The sequence below is a fragment of the Acomys minous genome (genome assembly GCF_964271855.1).
Source record: "Acomys minous genome assembly, chromosome: 6".
Lineage (NCBI taxonomy): Eukaryota > Metazoa > Chordata > Mammalia > Rodentia > Muridae > Acomys > Acomys minous.
Genome location: NC_140487.1, coordinates 66496825 through 66517702, shown reverse-complemented (window position 1 = coordinate 66517702; position 20878 = coordinate 66496825). Strand labels below are relative to the sequence as shown.

Genomic DNA, 20878 nt, shown 5'->3' with positions numbered 1-20878 from the left:
CGTAATGGCCCTTTGTCCTGTGCACACCATCAGCTCTCATAGGCAGAACAGAATTCTGAATACTGGTGTGTCTGCTATACGCATGATGCTAGGTTTTGCTTCTTTCCCCCCATAGAGGGCAGTCTGCAACTCACCAATAACTCTGTCAGACCTTGCCTATGAGACCATAGAAGCTTAGCATGCCCCTCCTCTGTCTTTGATGCCCAGTCATTCAAGCTAGGAAAAGCTACTTTCCTGCTGTGACCCTGCCATGGGCATCTGGCTCCTGTGTTGGATGATTCTTAGCCTCCTGAAAGAAGGTTGATGCTTAGGGATTCTAGTCAACTTTCATTGCATACTGTGACAATTTTAAAGCCTTCCATTAATCTTCTTTGTCTTTCCACAGGACACACAGGACCCGAAGTCATACAGATCTCAAGTCATCAAGTGACAGTTATGGGGCAGATGGTGACCCTTAGTTGTGACCCTATTTCTAATCACCTATACTTCTATTGGTATAAACAGATCTTAGGGCAGCAAATGGAGTTCGTGGTTTCTTTTTACAATGGTAAAATCATGGAGAAGTCTCAGCTATTCACGGATCAGTTTTCAGTTGCCAGGCCAGAGGGTTCCTATTTCACGCTGAAGGTACAACGCACAAAGCTGGAGGACTCAGCCGTGTACTTCTGTGCCAGCAGCTTATCCACAGCCTTGCAGACACACCTTCTTCCTGTACACAAACCCTCATGTGTCTGCCTCTTTCTTAGCACCTTATCTTCCCAAGGAGAATGAAGTCTGTTTGGCTATATTTTTTTTAAATTGAAGTTGTTTTTAAACAGATAAATATCTGAAATCAAATGGCCAAGATACACTATTTCATACAGGGGTGTCCAGAGGCCATTGAGTGTGACTGATAAATAAATGAGGAAATATTCTTTCACCAGATAACTAAGCGATTCATATATTCTTTCCCTCTATTTTAATTGCATTGGAAATTTTTGTTTCTCTTACTAATAGTTGTTTAGATAAAGCATTTTAAAACATAAAATAGAAGTAGGGTCACTGTTCCCTTGATCATCACTCCTGGTGAATCAGGGGCCACAACTGTAGGTTTTGCCTCTCCATTAATCAGATCTGTTAGACAAGAAATCTTGATTTATGAGAAGGAGGAAAAATAAATTGATGCTGCAACCACAAGACACAATAAGCATTCCACTGATTCTGATCTGAAACTATGTTTGGTTTTGGTTCATTTCACTTGGAATCAAGAGGGTTAGGATGAAAAATGGAGTTTATATTAATAGATGTTATCTAAAAATAGATACCATGTGGTCATAAATTTGCTGTTCTCTATTGGGAACAAGGAAAGGTTGATCTGGATTTGAGCAAATTAAATCAAGTTTCTGTAATTTTTATCTTGGTGATGGGTGACAATTTGTTGAGTGAATCAATCACAGTATGAAAAAAATAGATGTACCTAAGGGATCAAAGTCATAACGCAGTGGTTCTCAATCTGTGGGTCGTGACCCCTTTAGAGAGCTTAGGACCTTTTACAAAGGTTGCCTAAGACCACCGAAAGCATAGATATTTATATTATGATTCACAATTAGCAAACTTACAGTTATGAAGTAGCAACAAAAATAATCATATGGTTAGAGGTCACCACAGCATGAGGAACTGTAACAAAGGTCTCAGGATTAGGAAGGTTGAAGAACACTGCCATAAGGAGATTGGGGACCATCTCGGTCAACAAGGAACAGCCCACAGAAAAGCAGAGCAAGGCTAAAGGAAATCTAGAATTGGTGGATCATCAGCTATGCTCCGGGGTACCACCTGATAGCATCAGCTCTGAAGTTTATTGCCACGAATCTACTGTGTTTGCAGGTGTTGCAGCTAAGCACTACCTTGAAGTCCTGAAAATCTGGAGTTGATAAAAAGTGTAAATGGTACCAGCCACATCTATGATGAGCAATTTGATGCAGACACTGACTCGCTCTGTAGGAATGGTGGTTAGGTATGGGTGTTATATTCCCCAAGGAATGCTGTGGTTGGCTTGAATTATAGTAGTGGCCTGGATGACACTTATGCCGGTGGAGTCCAACAGCATGGGACAGATTCATCACAGGGCTCCCATTAGTCTGACTCATTAGAAGGTCTTAGACTGATGATCAGTCACTTGCTGATACCAATGATCCAATTAACAGACTTTTGTTTGTAATTTTCTCTTTTTTGTTGTTTCTTTGATTTGGTCTGGGTAGTCACACCTTAGCTCTCTAGCTTACCTATTCTTTTAAGGTTTGTCAATTCTCTTTGTAAAAAAAAAATATGTTGAATGTATATATGAGGCAATCAGTGTAACTCAATTCAGAATTTCTATTTAGATCATGATTACAGTTTCAAGTTGTCTGCTGAAATCTCCATTATATTTATGTTTTAAAACATTTGCTATTTATAAACCAGTGTTTATTAACTGTACTATGTTTGAGCCACATTTTTTTTTTTTTGGTCTGTTGCCTTGGTTTGTGATGTTATCTTGTTTCCTGGTAGACCAAGTAACTCATGTGATTGCTGGATTACATGCAAAATTAGAGACAATTTGAGGCTCTGAAATGAGTTCATCTTCCTCTTGAAAGGCCTGAGATTGCATCTGCTAAGAAGTTGTAGGAGTGGCAGGTCATCCTCATTACGCTAACGATTGAGTTAAATTGAAGCTGGGCTTTGTAAAGCTCCTAGGATCACTGTTAAGTGCTGGTCTTCAATGGACAGTGGTTTAAGTTTTAAATAATGTTTGAATATATAGCCACTTTATTGATATGAAATTCAAACAATCTGTGGTGCCGTGGCAGTGTCATCACAGTCTAGCTCTAAATTCTCTTCAAAGATCCCTTGTGCTTGTTGTCAGAAATCTCCTGTCTGCATCTGCAAGCCTCAGGCCTAGGGCTTTCCCACAGTCCTTCTGATCAGAGCAACTGAACTCAAATGCCATTGTACATATCCAACAGCTACTGGTTGCTTTTCAAAGTACCTTGCTCTCTCAGTCTTTTTTGTTTTGATTACGTAGATAGTAGATTATGCTAAACTGTCAAATGGCATTAAGAGAAAATACATGGAAGGGTTCTATTTTCCTTGAATTTTTGGTATTTTGTGTCCTCACTGCCTTTGCACACAAACAGCTCAAAACATGAATAATTTCTATTGTAATAAACTGTTTTAGCTGGACTTTGGAGTGAACATAGTAATATTCCAATCCAACTCTGAAAGCCAGGGATGTTTGAGCATGTTTGTATTTGGAGTGGGAACACCCTTAAGAAAAGATGGAGTTAAGCCTATTACTTGTTCTAGTAATGCTACTGTAAGGTCCAGCATATAAACTCTTGTGAAAATATGTGGCTTTAGTGGCCTGGAGGATGGATGATATCACCCCTTGTTTTCCACACTAGGGAATGCTTACATGTTAGAGTCCTAAGGAATATTGATACACGTTACTTAGCTTTTGTTGTCCTTGCTTCCTCTGGTTCAGAACATTTGAAAGACAGTTCCCTATGTGTTGCATAAGGGTTGAAACCTGTCAGGATTTCAGGGCATCAATACATGCTCACACAAAAGTCTCCCCACCCAAAACTGTGGAGCACACACTGTCTGCTTGAGAACTCAACATCCTTTGCAGAATCTGTGAGTCTGATATTTTCCCTCAAATCCTGAACACCAAGAGGACAATTAGCCAATAGTTACATTTTAGTCTCTGCTGCTGGGTTAAGCACTTCTGGGTTTGGAAACTTCTTGAGAGTCCCTGTGGCTCTCTTAGCTAACCCCTTGCCTGGGCCTCAGACCACGTGCTACTTCTGTGGTCTCAGGCTGTGAGGGAGCACAGCTTGGCTCAGGCTTGTGTCCTCTGTGGACAAAGGCTCTTTCTCTTTTCCTGTGAATGGGGCTTCTGAAGCCTTGAGCGCCTAACGACAATAGCACCCGTCTTCTAGCAGCACCCTAGGAGGCCCTTTTCTTCCTAGTGGCCTTAGCCCCTGCATGGCCCTATTCCTGCATTCTTGCCTGTTCACTGGACACCACTTCCTCAGATGGTGCCTATTGAGAAATCAGTCTGGGATGGGAGAGCCCAGCCCTTGGACCAATGATGATTCTGCTCCAAAATGTATCCCTGCCTCTAGGACCTCTGCCCACCCACCTGCCCTAGTACACAGCAGAAAGGCTAAATCCTGTAACACTTTTGTCTTGTTTGTGTGCCTTGTTGTCTTTTGTATTTTGTATTTGAATAGTGGATAGTGGAAAAGGGGGAGGGAGTCATTCAATGTGCTCACACTGGGAAGAGGGTCAGAAAGACCCAGTGACTCCCTGAGTCCATCTTTAGGTTTCTGATGAGCAGTGCAGTTTTAGTTTGAAATAGAGAGCCAAAGGTATGCATGTGTAAGAAAGAACCTATCAGTTAAGGGATGGTCCCGTCCATCATCGTTTCATCTCCATCCTCCTAAGAAGTAGACTGACAACTTCAAAGTCCTTCTGGGAGAAGAGTTTCCCATCGGTCGGTCCAGTGTGATTCCCAGGAGTTGGTTAGCGTCTTGAAGTTCATTCTTTAAATCGCCGGATAACCAAAGTGAGATCTATAGTGTCTTTTTTAGAGTGCCTTCATTCCTGCTGGGAAGGTTACACTGACTTTCATTCTGTTGTAAAACCTCAACCTTGAGACTGCACATAGGAACCAAGGTTAGAATGCTTTTTACCCCACTGGCCACAAGGAGGCGCTGTGACACCGTGGTTCAGACTTCTCAGGAAAGCCTGAGAGAATTCACTGAGAGAGGGTTAAGAGAAACTGACTTATTTATAGGATGGGAAACCGTGGTGTGCAGAGGCTGTGAGCCAGTGCTGCCAGGTGAAGGGCTAAACACTCTCTGCACTGAAGTTCCTGTAAACAGCCTGGCTGACTTCTGGTATGCGATCTTGTGTGGAAGTAGAGTTTGGGGTACAAGGGCTAGGAATCCACAGGCAGGTCCCGGTGGAGAATAGATGCCTGAATGTAATATATGAAGCTCAGCTTATGCCTCAGCTTAGACCAGTACAGCCTGGTCTTGCATGGCGTTAGCCATGAATGCTGCAGACCAGGGAGAGAGAGAGAGAGAGAGAGAGAGAGAGAGAGAGAGAGAGAGAGAGAGAGAGAGAGAGAGAGAGAGAGAGAGAGAGAGAGAGAGAGAGAGAGAGAGAGACTAAAATCGACTACTCGGGCCAAAAGAGGCCAATGACCTCATTTCCGTTTCCCTCACGCCACACCATCAGGGAATTAAAGTATCAATGCCTTGGGGCTGTTTATCTGCTGGGATCATGGAGCGTGAACATTCACATAGTAATAGAAAACACCTTTTCTGGGCTTATATTCTATTAAAGTAGCAGCAACAGTACCAAAAGAGCAGGAACAGAGTCCGGTTTGGACTCTACTCTCAATTTCTTTATCTATCTACTAGTAGGTCTGCATCAACGCCCCAGTGTTTGATGCTATCACCATAGGCAGAGGTAGAAAAGCAGGTGGCATTGTCTGTCACCCGGAACACAGGCCCTGGACAGTGTGTTTTTACTCAAGGCTCTATCTCAGCTTTAAAGCATTTGGAATTCCCCTTGTTTCCTGGAAATCCAAGAATGTAATAAAATTACATTTTCTGTGGGTAGTTGCTAGGCAGCAGAAGGAAATTCGAGGATATCTAGCCATGCTGCCATGTATATTCCACCATATGGCACCAAGCGAGAGTCAAGCCAAATCAACTGGAAAATGATCCACTTTTCTGTAAAGGTTAATTTTATAGCCCATCTTAGAATGAAATAAAGAAATATATTGGAGATAGTAATTCAATTTCCTAAGCTGAAATCTAACCCTCTTTCTGTGCCATGAGCTGCTTTTTAAATCTGCTGAGAATTATGAACATAAAAAAAAAACCCTAAAATCAAAATTAAACTTTAATATTGAAGATCTATAATTTAGGGCATGGAAATTTGGGAACTTTTGGATTTTTCTCACCAGCACTCACATTAAAATAGCTACAACTTTTTTTTTCCAATAATGAAGATAAGGTAAAATATAGATATTTTTAAAGCTAACAAAAGACCTATATATCATATTATACAAGTATTTTAAATCATTCAAAAACTAGGTTAAATGCTTAGTGATCCATAGAATAATAGATATTAATTATTAATGTATTTTAAGAGGATAGGTGAGAATTCAGGTCTTAAATAGGGGAAAAAACTAAACTGATAATGTGTAAAGGTAAATGGCAAATGTCCTGAAATGCAATATCCCATTTGATTTGGTCTGGATTTTTACTTGGAAGACTGGTAGATAAATATGCATGCACAGGATCTCATGAGTTAATATATATGTTGACTCTTATGTTTTTCTTCCTGTGAGAATGTTGATTATTCTCTTCTGGGTCAGAGCCAGAATCTACTCTGGCTCTGCTTTTGAACAGAACAGAAAGGCTGCCTTGTTCCTTGTTCCTTGGGATACTTGAGGAAACCGCCTGAGCACAGAGAGATAGAATATCTGTGACAGTGAAATCTCCGTGGGCTCCTGTGCCACACTAACCACGGTGACAAGGACTGGCTGTGTGCCTTTCTCTGTCAGAGCACCCAGCAGTGTCCCCAGATTTCTCAGGGAATTTCTTCTAATGGAAGGCACTCAATGCAAAAGCAACAATGGAAGTTTTGGTCTAAAGTGGTGTGAATACACACACACACACACACACACACACACACACACACACACACACACACACATATATATATATATAACAGATGAACACATATGCTTTTCCCACCGAGACACACACTCTGCAGCAAGGCCAACTGTAAGGAGCTTAAAGACAGCCAAATTCAGGATCAGTGACAACAGGAAGATCTGGCTGCCATTCAGGCCACTTCCTGTTTGCTCTGGTTCTCCTCCAGCCTTCTGCCTCATCGCCACTGCTCGTGTACACTTCTGGTTTTATGTGACAGCCGAGCTAAACTTGCTTCGTTTTCAACCCCCTTTACTTTGCTTGCTGAAGTCTGGCCTGTGCCCGGGGATGGAAGAATCAGCTCCAGGTTCTTTCTGTTCGGGCCTCCCCTTCCCCTATCAGGCTAGACCTATCAAGAGGGAAACTCTATTGTATTTGTTTCCTCCCATCCTTCAGGCAATTATTGAAAAATCACAACATCGTTTTTAAACTCTTTTAAAAATATCAAACAGTAATTACAAGTACCGTTGTTTCTTGGTCACCTGATTATGTCAAGGCTATTGGCAGAAAACAGTAGGATGGACAATTACTTTGAATCAACTTCACAAATTCTCACTTCCCTGCATGGTCATGACTGCCATTGTGAGCTGCCCCTTACAGTGCGCATTCCACCCATGCCTTCCTAGTTTCCTCTTCTATCTCCACCTGTTTCTCCACCAAACTTTCCCTCCCTCTTTACCTTTCTCCCCTCAACTGTCATTTCTTTTTTCCCCTTTCTCCTTCCTTCTCTCTCTTTTTCTTTCTGACTGCCTCCTTTGAAACACTTCACATGTAAGCTTTGTGATGTGGTGGAGGCCTGTGTGCTAAGGGCACTAACAAACGCTCACAGAAATGAAAAGTTATTGGCTTTAATCCACTGTTTGGCAGATAAGAAAATAGGATAATGTATCAAGTGCTTAAAAATGAATTCTTGACTCCCATATAACATGAATCTCATATCCTTGGTCCACGGGCAACCTATATATTTTCTAAACTTTTTTTTGTGAGATAGCGCCTTGCTCTTTAACTCTGGCTGGCTTAGTACTCACTTTATGGCCCAGGTTGGCCTTGAACTTAGCACTCTTCCTGTCCCAGCCTTCTGAGTGCTGGGACTATAGGAGCTAAGACCCCACACCTGTGCTAGATTCTTTTCACTCCTTTTAGAGTGTTAATATCCTAAGAGCGAGATTATTCTCTTCTTGCTTTGCACTATGTTGGTATTTAATGTCTGAAAGAAGAAAGTCACATTTGCTCTTCCAGGAAGGTGGGTAGTTACTTATTTCCTTCACTGATATATCCTTATGTTCATTCTGTGTTCAGTAAGACACACAGGCACCACCTGGGTTTACACCTGGGGTACAAGCTACTACCAAAGCTTGTCTGTTCCCTCTCTCTCTCTCTCTCTCTCTCTCTCTCCCTTGTTTTACTCTGCCTCTCTGTCTCCATCTCTGTCTCACTTGGTCTATTACTGTCTCTGTCTTTGTCTCTGTCCCTTTTTCTCTCCCTCCCTCCTCAGTCCAGCCCACTCCACCCCCCCCACCCCACCCCCCAGTATGTGTATTTGTGAATCAAGTGCCTTTCTGGCTCTTGTGGTAGGCAGGCAAATCACATGTCAGCTACAGGGAAGCCTACCACTTGGCTTCACAGCTGTAGTAGAATCTTGGGGTAGGGAATGATCTGGCCTGCCTTGACTCAACCATGAGCTTCAGGCTCCTAAGCTGTGTAGCCTTCTGCCTCTTGAGAGTAGGTGAGTAGTTGAGTTCCTAGGCAAGGGGGTATGATCCTGTTTCAGTCCTTTGGGGAGACCTACTTCTGATTTTTTTTTTTTTTAAATTCTGATTATTTTTTTTTTCACAGGCCCTTTGGAGACAGCTGTTTTCCAGACTCCAAAATCTCTTGTCACACAGGTTGGAAGTGAAGTGTCTCTCAAGTGTGAACAAAATCTGGGCCATGATGTTATGAGCTGGTACAAGCAAGACTCTACACAATTGCTGAAGATTATGTTTAGCTACAATAATCAGCAACTCTTTTTAAATGAAACGGTCCCGAGTCGCTTCTCACCCCACTCTTCGGATAAAGCTCATTTGAATCTTCACATGAAGTCTATAGAGCGGGATGACTCTGCTGTGTATTTCTGTGCCAGCAGTTAAGACACAGTTGTGCAGAGTTACTGTTTCCCTGTGCACAAACTCAGCCAGCCAGGAAGCAGCGGAGGCCAAGTGTTAACCCACACCTGAGGCCCCATGGGTGCTTTTGGAACCCCCAATGACCTTTTAGTCCACACTCCAGCCTCCTGGGATAATTTACGAGGTGAATCTGTGTTTTATGCACAGATGACTCTCACAGATTTCTTCAGACTATCCAGAAATGGTAGTTCACAGCACAGTCACCTAAGTACCTAGGCTCTCACAACAACAACAGACCTTGGAGATCTGAACTGAGAGAAGACTGTGCACATGCTGCCTGTAACATTAGGATTGAGGGTGGATGATTTCTACAACTATTCAAAAAGCACAATTCTAAAGGACAGGGCAAAGTAACTGATGCTAAGACTCCATCGCCAATTCAGATTTTCACTGAGTTTTTGTTTTAAGAAAGCATCATCTGGAGAAGCAAGGATGTTTATGGCCACAGATACATTAAAAAGGAGTGGGGAAGAAGTCATTTGAGTCAGGCTTGCGCAGTTAGAACCCTTTCTCATCAAGCAATGCAGTTTTTCTCCCTATTCTGCCATCTTTTAACGTTCTCAAAAAAAAAAAAAAAAAAAAAAAAGCATCAGTAAGTGCTGGAGGATAGGTTGAGAAACAGAAAGGTCTTTAGCTATAAATTTCCACCCAGTAGTTAACTGCCGGGCCAACCAAAGTGACAGAATACTGTTGGGAGCACAGCACAAAAGATCCTTGCACCCTCAGATCTCCACAGCAACCAGGAATGTTAAGCACACATGATTATCCTCTCAAGAGGAGTGGACACAAAACCTGTTCTTCCAGCCAGAAAGCTTGGAACTGGAGATCATCAACAGTCTGGTGATCTGTATAATCTGTTGGGCCAGATGGTATCAACAACCAAGACTGGAAGTGGCTAGTAATCTAAGTGACCTTGATGGTAATTAGGCAGCCAGGGGCTCCCCCAAGACTCCCCAACCAGGACCAGAGATACCTAATGGTCTAAATGACCCTTACATTATCTGTAGAGTTAGAGGCTTCCCCAAGCTCCCACAACCAGGACCAAAGGTGGCTAATACCCCATATGCTATCTCTTTGACAGAGACCAGGCCAGATCCTCCCTCTGGCTCTTACGTTAATGCAGGTAGCCTGCTTCTAGAACCCATCTTCTTGGAAGAAATGACTTGTACCTTGAGTTGAGTTTCAATGTAATCATGTTTCCCATGCACTGGTGGTTGTATTACAACCTGGAATTTTTTTTTCAGGATTATAACATATCTATATTTATCGAGAATAAACCATCTGGCATCAGACTCCCTGAAGTTTGATCCAGGTTGGCAAAGTCCATATGAATCAAGTTTTTAATTCTCAGCCCTGTGCAGCTTACTTTCCTGCCTGCAGGGTCCCCTTCAACACATGATCTAATGTGCATTTTGGTACAATACAACAGTGGTATGGGCTACGTGGGTGAGAGTCACCAGGAAAAGACATAAACATCCAGAAAGGCACGTCATAAAGCAGTGAGTGTGCACTGTTGTTCGTTACACAGCGTGGGTGCTCTGAGTCAGCTGCTTTCCTGGAGAAGTGCTGTTTGATCCTAGTGTTGGAATGCAGCACGTTGAAGTGTCATGTTCAGCATTGCTATCTGTTAGGTAGTCCTAGCATATAGCTGTTATTGTCAATTCACAAACTTTTTGTAGAAATCAAAGTGTATTACCAAAGTCTCCCTAATGGGGTCTGAATGCCAAAGATCCCCTTCCCTACATTTCTGCTGAAAACTCTTCTCAGTTCTCCAGCCTTCTAGAATATTCTCTACTCTCCTTTCAGGTAGCCCATCCTCTGCATCCACAAATTGAATACGATTCTCCCCCAGAAGATTTCTTTATTCAGATTCTTAAGGCTTTTTTTGCACTTCTGTGTGGCCCAAATTCTAGCTGTTTATTTATACCTTTACATTTCCTAGACAAAAACAAAAATCCAACACTTTCATAAAATACATTTTAATAAAGATAATGTCCAGTAACGAAGTGATCAAATGCATACACATTTTTTTTTAGGAAATTGGGATGACTATGGTGGGCCATGGGAAGTCATGATGAAGATGGTTTCAGAAATGGGCAGAGCTGGGGTTAATCCACCTCAGCTTCTCTGGTTCTATAGATGAGGAATGTCATATTACACACATGAAATGATTTAAACCCTACAGTGCAAAATGACTTCCTTAAATACTTCAGAATTTTATTGTATAGTTGTTATCTATGAACATACTTAATTATCCTGCTACTCTGTGGGTGAGCATGCTAATCTGTGGGTGAACATGGTGTTTTGTTTTGTTTTGTGTTGTTTTGCTCCTAGTTTTTGGTCACTGATGACCAACAAATTTAGCCTACAAGGTCCGTTTGAGCTACATAGTTAATGCCCATTTGACTCCTTTCTAGGTAAGAATACTGACAATGACAAATTCTACATAGTGAGTGAGACTTATGGCATGTAAATGAGCCACTTTGGCCACAAGGTGGAGCTGTGGTCTAGTGATATGCCTGAAGCTGGGCATGAGGAAGGTGGATGGGAGGATTGGAGGATGGGAAAGGAGAGCGTCTCACCCTTCAGACTCCTTATCAGGAGTTTCAGTTGTACATAGCTCACAAACACCGACATCAGTTTCTAATTGATTTCCCTTGGTCTAACTTCAAATGATGTCGCTCTCAACATCTTATGTGCACTGTCTTTCCTCTAAGCCTAGAGAGGCTCCACCCCTTAAACACGTACACAGGCTTCCCCGTACATCAGTCTTAGGCATAAACCAAAGCAGCATTTTGGGGGTACTATCCCTTGAAACTGAGAAAGGGAGGAAGGAGATTGCTTGAAGGGGAAATAGGCTGTGTTAGAGAGGGCCCTGGGTGATGGTGGTGAGGATGGTCTGCACAACTAGAGTGTAGCTACAAGCACAGGAACAACTTCTAGAAGTGTCCCTGGGGGCTAAAACGCTGGCTTGGCATTTTACAAGATTTATTCTTCTCCCCTCCAGCCCAGTAAATTCAGTTGACTGTCAAAGGAGAAAATGAAACATCTCTTGTGGCTGGAGAAGCCAAAAAAGATAGTGACATCACAGACAAAACCACCAATCAGGGCCATGAAAAATAAAGCCAGCTCTCATCCACAGTACCTGAGCTATTCAACGCCTAGCAGGGACCTGGTTCCACCATGAGCTGCGTGGTTCTCCTCTATGTTTTCCTGTGTCTACTGGAGACAGGTGAGTCTTGGATTCAACCTGCTCCTAGCTCCAATTTTCTTTTTTCAGCAGCCTCCATCTTTTTTCCTGAGCTGTGTCTGAACTTGGTTTTATTTTCTCCTCACAGCACTCATAAACTCTAAAATTACCCAGACGCCAAGATATCAGGTCACGGGAAGAGAAAAAAAGAAGTCTTTGAAATGTGAGCAACATCTGGGCCATAATGCTATGTACTGGTATAAACAGAGGGACAAGAAGCCTCCAGAGCTCATGTTTATGTACAATCTTCAACAAATGATTCAAAATGACACTGTGCCCAGTCGTTTCTTACCTGAATGCCCGAAGAGCTCCCAGTTACTTCTTCACATGTCTGCCCTGGAGCCTGAAGACTCAGCTGTATACCTCTGTGCCAGCAGCCAAGACACAGCCCGGCAGACTCATCAGCTCTCTGTACACAAACCTGCAAATGCAGGAAACTGTGGGGCAACTGAGGGCTCCATTGAACATTTCGTGCAGGACCCAAGACAGATGTTGCAAAGTATAACACTACGCTCTAATTCAACTCATACAACACCTCTATATTCTATGCCCATATTTAGAGGTGATGCTTCCTGCACTTGTGCATGGCTCTGCTGTCAACTGATGAAAAGATAATAACTTGTGGGTATTGGTTTTTAAGTGATGAAAATAAGCCTGCTAAAACATTAACCATTTGAAATAATAGTTTACAAAAATCTCTTGCTACATAGTTAGCTTCAGTACAAAGCTAGGAAGCGAGACATTTTTCTGAGAGGGGCATCCTGGTCCACATACTATAGGTCCTGGGCCTTCAAAGACTCTTCTCTGGTACTGTTGCTCCAGATCCAGGACCACTAAGTCTTGAGGAATCAGAGACTGAACTTCTAAAATGGGATCCCAGGTCAGGTCTAGAGCCAGATGGAAGGACAATAGGAGACCATAGTCTTTATGAAATGTATTGGAAATTATATACATATATTCATATATAAGTATATATTATATATTATATATGATGTCTTCAGTAGTTCTTTAGTTCTGATATTGGATTACTTTCTTTGTAGGTCTGTGCCTAAGATACTGGCACACAGATACAGTGGATTCTCCTGGCTGAAAAAGCTGAATCTGCGGAGTAGAGACAATTAGATCAGAACTAAGGTTTCAGAGCAGCTAAAAGCAGAGTGAAAAGAAATAAATCAGACAAGATGGCACAGACCTACAAAGATGTTTTTGTTCCTGTAAAAGCTGAATATTCTCACTTCTTCCCAGAATGCCATCTGCCCTTCATGACCTAAAAAGGTCAGACAGGTGGTAAAGGTGCTTCCAGTGGAAGAAAGAAAGTAACTCCAGTTACCAGAGAGGAAAGAGAAATGGAGGTGCGTGTGGTCGTGATGTTTGGGAAATGTTCATAAGCACCATTAGAATGTAGCTATGGCCATGACAGTGGTGTGACTGTAGCCACAGTATTGACCACTGACAGTAGGAACCTAAGCACCTACTTTGAGCAGGAGTGGAGAAGGGCTTTCCAGAGAGGACATGAGGGCTTTTCATGAGAATACTGAAAATAGTCAAGTGAGAATTTTCCAGAAAGGAGGTAAGTCTAAGCACTGTAGTCTAAAGATTAACTAGGAAGGTTGGTTCAGAGCAGGAGCCTACTCTTGGGACAGGGAGGCTGTTTGAACCATGGCTGTCCATGCCTGTTGAGCTGCCTGCAAGCTGTGCAATGAGCTCCAGGTTTCTAGGTTTTGTGAGCTGGGCTGGGCTTTTAATGATGAGGCTGCCTTTGATTCACTTCTGCTCCTGTAAGCAACCGCTCACCCATACTCATGCAGGTTACCCCTTCCCTGTGTTCATGTAGGTAACCCCAATAGAACTCATTGCTTCACCAAGTTGGACTTTGGTGCTATCTGCACTATGCTCTGCCATTGTTTCTTTCTCTGGGGTGATTGGGTGTTCCTTCACGTGATGCCAGGAACAGTGTCATACAACAACCCAGGAACAGCAAGTGTGGTTGACATTCCAGAGGCCACGGTTTACACAAGCACCAGTCACAGGGACATACATATAAATCCCTGCTCAGATGTAGTCGATAGGCAGCACAGTCTCCTTGTGGGGACCATAATATGGGGAGGAGGGGCTGTCTCTGACATGGACTCTGGTGCTTTCTTGTTGATCGCTTTCCCCTGGTGGGGCCTTGCCAAGCTACAGAGGAAGAGGATGCAGGCAGTCCAGATGAGACTTGCTGGGCTGGGGTCAGATGGTGGGTATGGAGGGCTCAACTTTCTGAGGACCATGGGACAGGGGAAGGAGGAAGAAGGAAGGGAGGATAAGACCGAGAGGAGACCAGGAAGGGGACTACAATCAGGATGTAACATGAGTAAATTAGAATTAAATAAATTTTTTTTTTAAAAAAATGCAGTCTGACCTTGTTTAGGCAACTGTCCTTCATGCTGTGAAGTTACCAGTCTCTCTAGAAAGGATTGCTGGGTGACTAGGATAGACGCCAAGTTTGGAAGCAACATAAGCGTTCAGATTCTTAGGCTAAGTATATAATTTATCATCTAAAACAGGGCCTATTGAGAGTGAGGAAGATGCTGCCTCTGAGTGCTCTTGAACAAAGGTCACACCTTGTAACATTGACTCTGTGTATCTCAGTCCTTGAGCTTTTGGGTTTTCTTCAGATTCATAGTAAAGATTTATTGATTTATTATTATGTATACAGAGTTCTGCCTGCATGTGCACCTGCAGGCCTAAGGAGGGCATCAGATCACATTATAGGTGGTTGTGAGCCACTATATGGTTGCTGGGAATTGAACTCATGACCTCTGGAAGAACAGTCAGTGCTCTTGACCGCTGGGCCATCTCTCTAGCCCCTGATTCATAATAAAAAGAGGCCCTAGACTTGCCTTGATCTTGCCACTGAGTACAAGTTTCTCTACAGCATACATGGATAATTTCTGACTTAAAAGACCTTAGCGCTCAGGCTCACTACCTGTCTCAGTCGACAGCCTTTGTGTGATCATCAAGCCGATAGGTGTGAGTCAGCCACCAAGGGAAGTGGGGACATTTTAATCTGCCATTCTATCTGCCGCTTCTTTCTACTCCTACATGGTATCTGTCATCTCTAACTAGCAATCCATGCGCCATTGTGCTGGCATGTTTATCCATAGCATGGGACGATAATGCAGTGTGCAGAAATGGCAGTCATGCGTATGAGCTAGCAGTGCCCAGGGAGCCACGAGTCCTTGTCCCAGGTCTGCTCCATCATGCGACACCGCCTGCCTCAGAACTCCTCCGTCTTCATATACTACTGACTTTCATGATTCTTTGTCTCTGCCCTTTGGTGAGAACAATTATTACTTTTCTTTCTCTGGGAAGAAAACTCTAGCTTTATCTTGTTATTAATAAAAATAAATTTATTACAATTTATTCAGATTACATCCTGACTGTTAGTCCCTCGCTTGTATCTTCCCATTCCCACCCTCCCTCTGACAGAAGGGGACCTCCTTCCCTACCTTATGACCACAGCCTATCAGGTCCCATCCGAATAACCTGCTTACCCTTCCTCTGTGTGCCCGCTGTGCTTCCCCACCAAGGGGAAGTGATCACATCAGGGGCACCTGAGGTCATGTCAGAGGCAGTACCCACTGCCCCACAACCATGGAGAATGAGCTGTCCATTGGCTATACCTGAACAGGGAGACTAGGTTCTCTGCATGCATTGTCCTTGGTTGGTGCATCAGTTTGTGCAGCGGCCCCCTATCCAGGTACACCAGCCTTGATGGTCTCCTTGAGGACTCCTGAGCCCTCTGGGTCCTTCCATCCTCCCATTCTTCCATACCACTCTCATCGCTCTTCCCAGAGTCCAGCAGTAAGTCCCAGCATCTGTCCCAACCCCATCCCCCAACACACTCCCAGTGGAGTCTCTCAGAGGACATCTATGTTGGGCAGATATTCACTTACAAGTGAGTATATACCAAGCGTATCTTTCTGAGTCTGGGTTACATCGCTCAGGATGATCATTGCTAGTTCCATACATTTTTCTGCAAATTTCAAGATTTCCTTGTTTTTAATAGCTGAGTTGTATCCCATTGTGTCCATTTCCCCTCTTCCTGGTCCACCTTCATTTCCTTTGGGTTCTGATTTAAGTGTCACCTCATTTCTTTGGCCCATTCCATTTCCTGTTGCCACGATGCTCTCCCCTTATATCAATGCTCAGCCACAAACTAAAATTAACCTAATTTCTACTACCTATGGCATACAGATGATAACTTCTACCTTAAAGCATTTATGTAGATATTGGAAACCACTTATATAAAATGCCACTAGATGCTCTGTGTTCCGTAAATGGCTAGGCATTGTTATTATAATTTTGTCCAGGATATAATAGCACCTTCTCTAAGTGTGTATTGTCTTTGCTTCAAAAAGATTATACTTAAAGGGACTGGAGGGTGTGAAGGACTCACAGCTTTTAAATCATGCCTATTCTAGTGATTATACTCAAATATAAGACAAATAAGCACAGAGCATGCTGGAAAAAATAGATTAATTATCGTATTATAAAACTTCTCTCTAAGAGAAAGGCCTTTTGACAGATGGAAGCTGGTCTCCTACCTGCAGGTTTGATAGTCTCTTTTCCACTGGCATTAGAGGAAGCTGTAATATTTCCAACCTGGGTTGTGTTGGGGCAACAGAGTTATAAGTTAAACCTACCCCCCTCAGAAAACAGGAAGAGAAGGAAAGTTGTTTGATTATTATTACAGAGCCCCAGACCCTAACACAGCTCACTGCATGATGGATGGAAGTGCCATTCAGGCTGTAAAACTCAACACATAGACAGCACCACCTGCCAAAAGCAAAGCAAAGGCCTAATCCATCAAAGTCCATATAGCTCTTGGGAAGTTTCTAGATGTCCCAACCTTGCTTCTTAGCTTCTGTAGTTCTTCTGGCTAAGGGTTTTTGTTAACTGAAGTATATCAAGCAAGAACATGGTTTTGTGCTTAAAAGCTCATCCTGAGAAAGGCTCAGGCTACACTAGGATTCCAAATACATAACGTAGTCACAGGCCAGTGAATGAAGGCTTTCTATAGGCTTAAGGTCATGTCTGAGCTTATTCTCTGATGAATACCCCACAACAGTTATTTCATAAGCATTGCCCAGACTGGGGTATGCATACAGATAATCAGCTGAAATTCAAGTGAGTAGACAAACTAACTGCACACATGATCTTGAGAACAACAATTACTGGTGCTTAATAGGACTCCCTGTCACCAGTCGCTCACTCTAGAACCACTTTGGCACCGCAGTGGTCATCCTGGGTAGCAATTTGGCTTTCCTTGAAGGAAAATATACTGCTCATGTGCTCATGGAGTGAGATAGCTTTGTAACTTGATGCAAAGGACATATCGTCCCGTAAGTTAGACTCCTAAATTACAGCCTGCCAAGTGAGAGGAGGTTCTTAATTGAGTTAAGATAGGCTCCCGAGTTAGGCTGTAACCATACATCAGACACTGAGATGCTCCTGTCTTTGGCACCATGTTCACCACTCGGTGTGGCTATAAATATGTAGGGCACTTTGGTGACGTATCTATGGTACATGTCTTCCCAAACACCTTTACACATAGAGTGGGTAAATATTGGATATATTTTACTGCTTTTTGCCTTTACATTACCTTGTAAGTCTTATTTTATAGCTACATTTTATCTTTGTGTAGTATATACCCTTTTATTTTATTTTATTTTATTTTTTTGTGACTTATGTCTGGGTCTTTAATTTGATTCCCTTGATCATTGTGTCTGTTTTTACACAAATAGCCTGCAGCGTTGTTTTGTTTTGTTTAATTACTATAGCTCTGCTGTACAGTTTAAAATCAGGAAGTGGGGGGGACCTCCAGCAATTCTTTTATTGTTCTGCATTATTTTAGCTCACCTGGCTTGTTTTGTTTTGCAGTGAGAGGAGGGAGGGTTGTTTCGTCTGTGTGCTTATTTGTTTGTTTGTTTGTTATTTTATTTTATTGATTTATTCATATTACATCTAAAAGGTTATCCCATCCCTTGTATCCTGGGAGGACATCCTATTGGGACTCTAGATGAGAGAAACATAGGAGAATGGCAAAGTAGAAGGATCCAGAGGGTCCTAGAAACCTACAAGAAGAACATTATAATGGGCAGACCTGGGCCCAGGGTTCCCGCTCAAACTATGGCACCATCCAAGGACAATATAGGCCGTAAACTTCAAACCCCTACCCAGATCTAGCTGATGGACAGGACATTCTCCACAGTTGAGTGGAGAGTGGGGTCTGACTTTCACACGAACTCGGGTAACCCCATATCTGACCACGTCCCCTGGATGGGGCACTCAGAGTAAGGACAGCAGGCTACCAAGAAGAGACTTGATACCCTATGAGCATATCCCCTTTTATGATAGCACCTTTACAGAATTTTTGGACTAGCATGGGAAAAGACAAACATTCATGTTAAGATAAATTCAGTAACTCACGGTCAGAGGCAGGATAGAAGTTTTGAGATGTTTGGAAAAGTGGAGCTGACTTCTTACTTCGTGAAGAGCTACAGTAGGCAATAATATCTTCATCAATATGGACATACTTGATTAGAGCCAGAAACAAATGCCTCACCTCAAGGATTATTTATAATTGTGGAGGCAGCTGGGGAAAGTAAGTTTTTAGAAATTTTGTTATATCTTGTGGTATGAGAGTCTCTTTTATGTACAGAGATTTCTATTAAAATATATGGAACTAAGTATGGAAGCTTTAAAAAAAAAAAGAAATTAGGAGTAGAGATACCATATGACTCTGCCATACCACTCCTAAGCACTGACTCAAGGGTACTCAAGCGTCAATGTTTATGGCAACACTGCTCGCAGTGGATACATTGTGGAGCCAAGCTAATTGCTCACAGAAAGAGACTGGATGACTGGATAAGGAATAGGTGTTTGCTGCTAAGCCTGATGATGTGAGTTTGGTCCCCAGGACCACCATGATAGAAGCCAAAACCCACTCTCCCAAGTCATTCTTTGGCTTCCACATACATGAAGCTGCATGCAATGTGCTGCTTCCCACAAAAATAAGTAAATATTTAGAAATGTGGTACACACGGGAAATGGATATTTTTTTTCAGCTTCAAAGAAACAGAGTTATGTCATTTACAGGAAAGTGTATGCAATTGGAGATAATTATATCAAATGAATTGGTGCAATTGTGGGCATTGAATGTTGTCTCATTTATGGTTCTTAGATTTTATAAGTAATTATATAAAATGATGGTATATATGAAATGAAGGTGGATTGACTAGGGGAACAAAAGGGATAAACAGAGGGAGGCTAAGATAATATGGGAAGGCATATGATCATTACACAATATACACATATCTGAAAATTTGAAAGCATAAGATTAAAACAAAATTTTAAAATATTGGTTTGGAAAGATTTTCTAGTCATATTTTTGTGGATGGAAGTTAGGTTTATTCAGAAATTTTAAAGCAAAGAAACATAATATCATGAAGATATAATTGTGTAAACGTGGCCCACAAATAAACTACTGTTATTAGTGTAATTTGTATAAAGTGAAGCAGAAGGTGAATAGAGGTCAAAATGTCCGTAGTATTTCTGGGTGAGAGCTGACCAATTGCATGGTAACACCGGGATGCTGCAGTTAGAAATGCTGTGTACATGGCAGGTGAACTTGAGGAACAGAAAGAAAAAAAAAACCTCCAGTCTTGAATTGTGAGCCCTGTCTTCTATACATCTCTTTTCTCTAGTTTTAGTTACTTGTAAAGGCAAATATCCATTGAGGATTCTAATTCAATTCATTTTATCATTTCATTTCTACTATTGCATTGGAATGACTTTTCGTCCACTGCTCTCAGCCCCAGGCTTCTGCTATTTTGTTTCAGTGTTTTTTTTTTTCAGTTGTTTACTTCCCGTTTGGATTTACCCAGTCTCTAAAACTTTTTATTGAATTTCCAGATGAATATATTCCCCCTGGGTATGCCATGGACACACACAGACTCAAACTCAGAAAATGAAATTCGTGCTACTCCACACTACTCTAGACCCACCGAAGTCTGCCATTGCTTGTACTATCTAATTTTGTTCCTTCATTTGATATTTTCAGTAACTGAACAGCAAGCAATTTAGAAGATGGTTGGGAATCATGACTCAAGTGGTCCATGAGTCAAGATATAGAAATCAATACAAAGTCTTCAGTTTGTGTTACAGCTTCCAATTGCTATCCTTGTTTGAAGGCAGTAAGAAAAAGAAGCTAGTTATTTCTCAAGGAACTCCACACTCCCGTTAGGTTCATAAGATACACAGCTCTACAAGAGAAGGACTTGTACTTCAAAAATTTAAGGGAAAGCAATATTTTCTAGCTAACTCAGGTCCTATAAATAACAGCTTATTTTAAAATCTTCGATGAATTCATGCTCTTTTTCCCCATCCCCGAGAGACAGCATGCTTAATGACTATCTGTAAGTCGTTGTTGCTATGCATGGCACAAATACATTTTAAATGAGATTTCTATCAAAACTTAGCCACGGCATTTTTATTTTACATGGAGCTGGTCTCCAATGGGTTGCAAAGCATCAGGATTGGGATGCTAAGTTCATAGAGAACCTGTTTTTAAAATGCATTCTAAACCAGCTGATACTCCACTGCAGGCACCAGTTCAGCTAAAACATGAACTTTTCTTTTTTAACTTTGGGTACATTATAGAAAAA

The 20878-nt window shown here is 42.1% G+C and overlaps 1 protein-coding gene and 1 long non-coding RNA gene across 2 annotated transcripts in view; one reads left to right on the top strand and one right to left on the bottom strand.

Moving 5' to 3' along the window:
* LOC311599722 (cationic trypsin-3) overlaps nucleotides 1-12767 on the bottom strand; it is a 34715-nt gene extending 21948 nt beyond the window's left edge. The window contains exon 1 of the mRNA XM_084785718.1: nucleotides 12460-12767. The gene's annotated coding sequence lies outside the window, so the exon portion shown is untranslated. The remainder of the gene's footprint in view (nucleotides 1-12459) is intronic.
* On the top strand, nucleotides 8358-8816 carry LOC311599617. Its single transcript, XR_014779971.1, has 2 exons — nucleotides 8358-8478; nucleotides 8589-8816. It is a non-coding gene; the product is annotated as an uncharacterized lncRNA (long non-coding RNA).
* Nucleotides 12768-20878: the final 8111 nt, after the last annotated feature.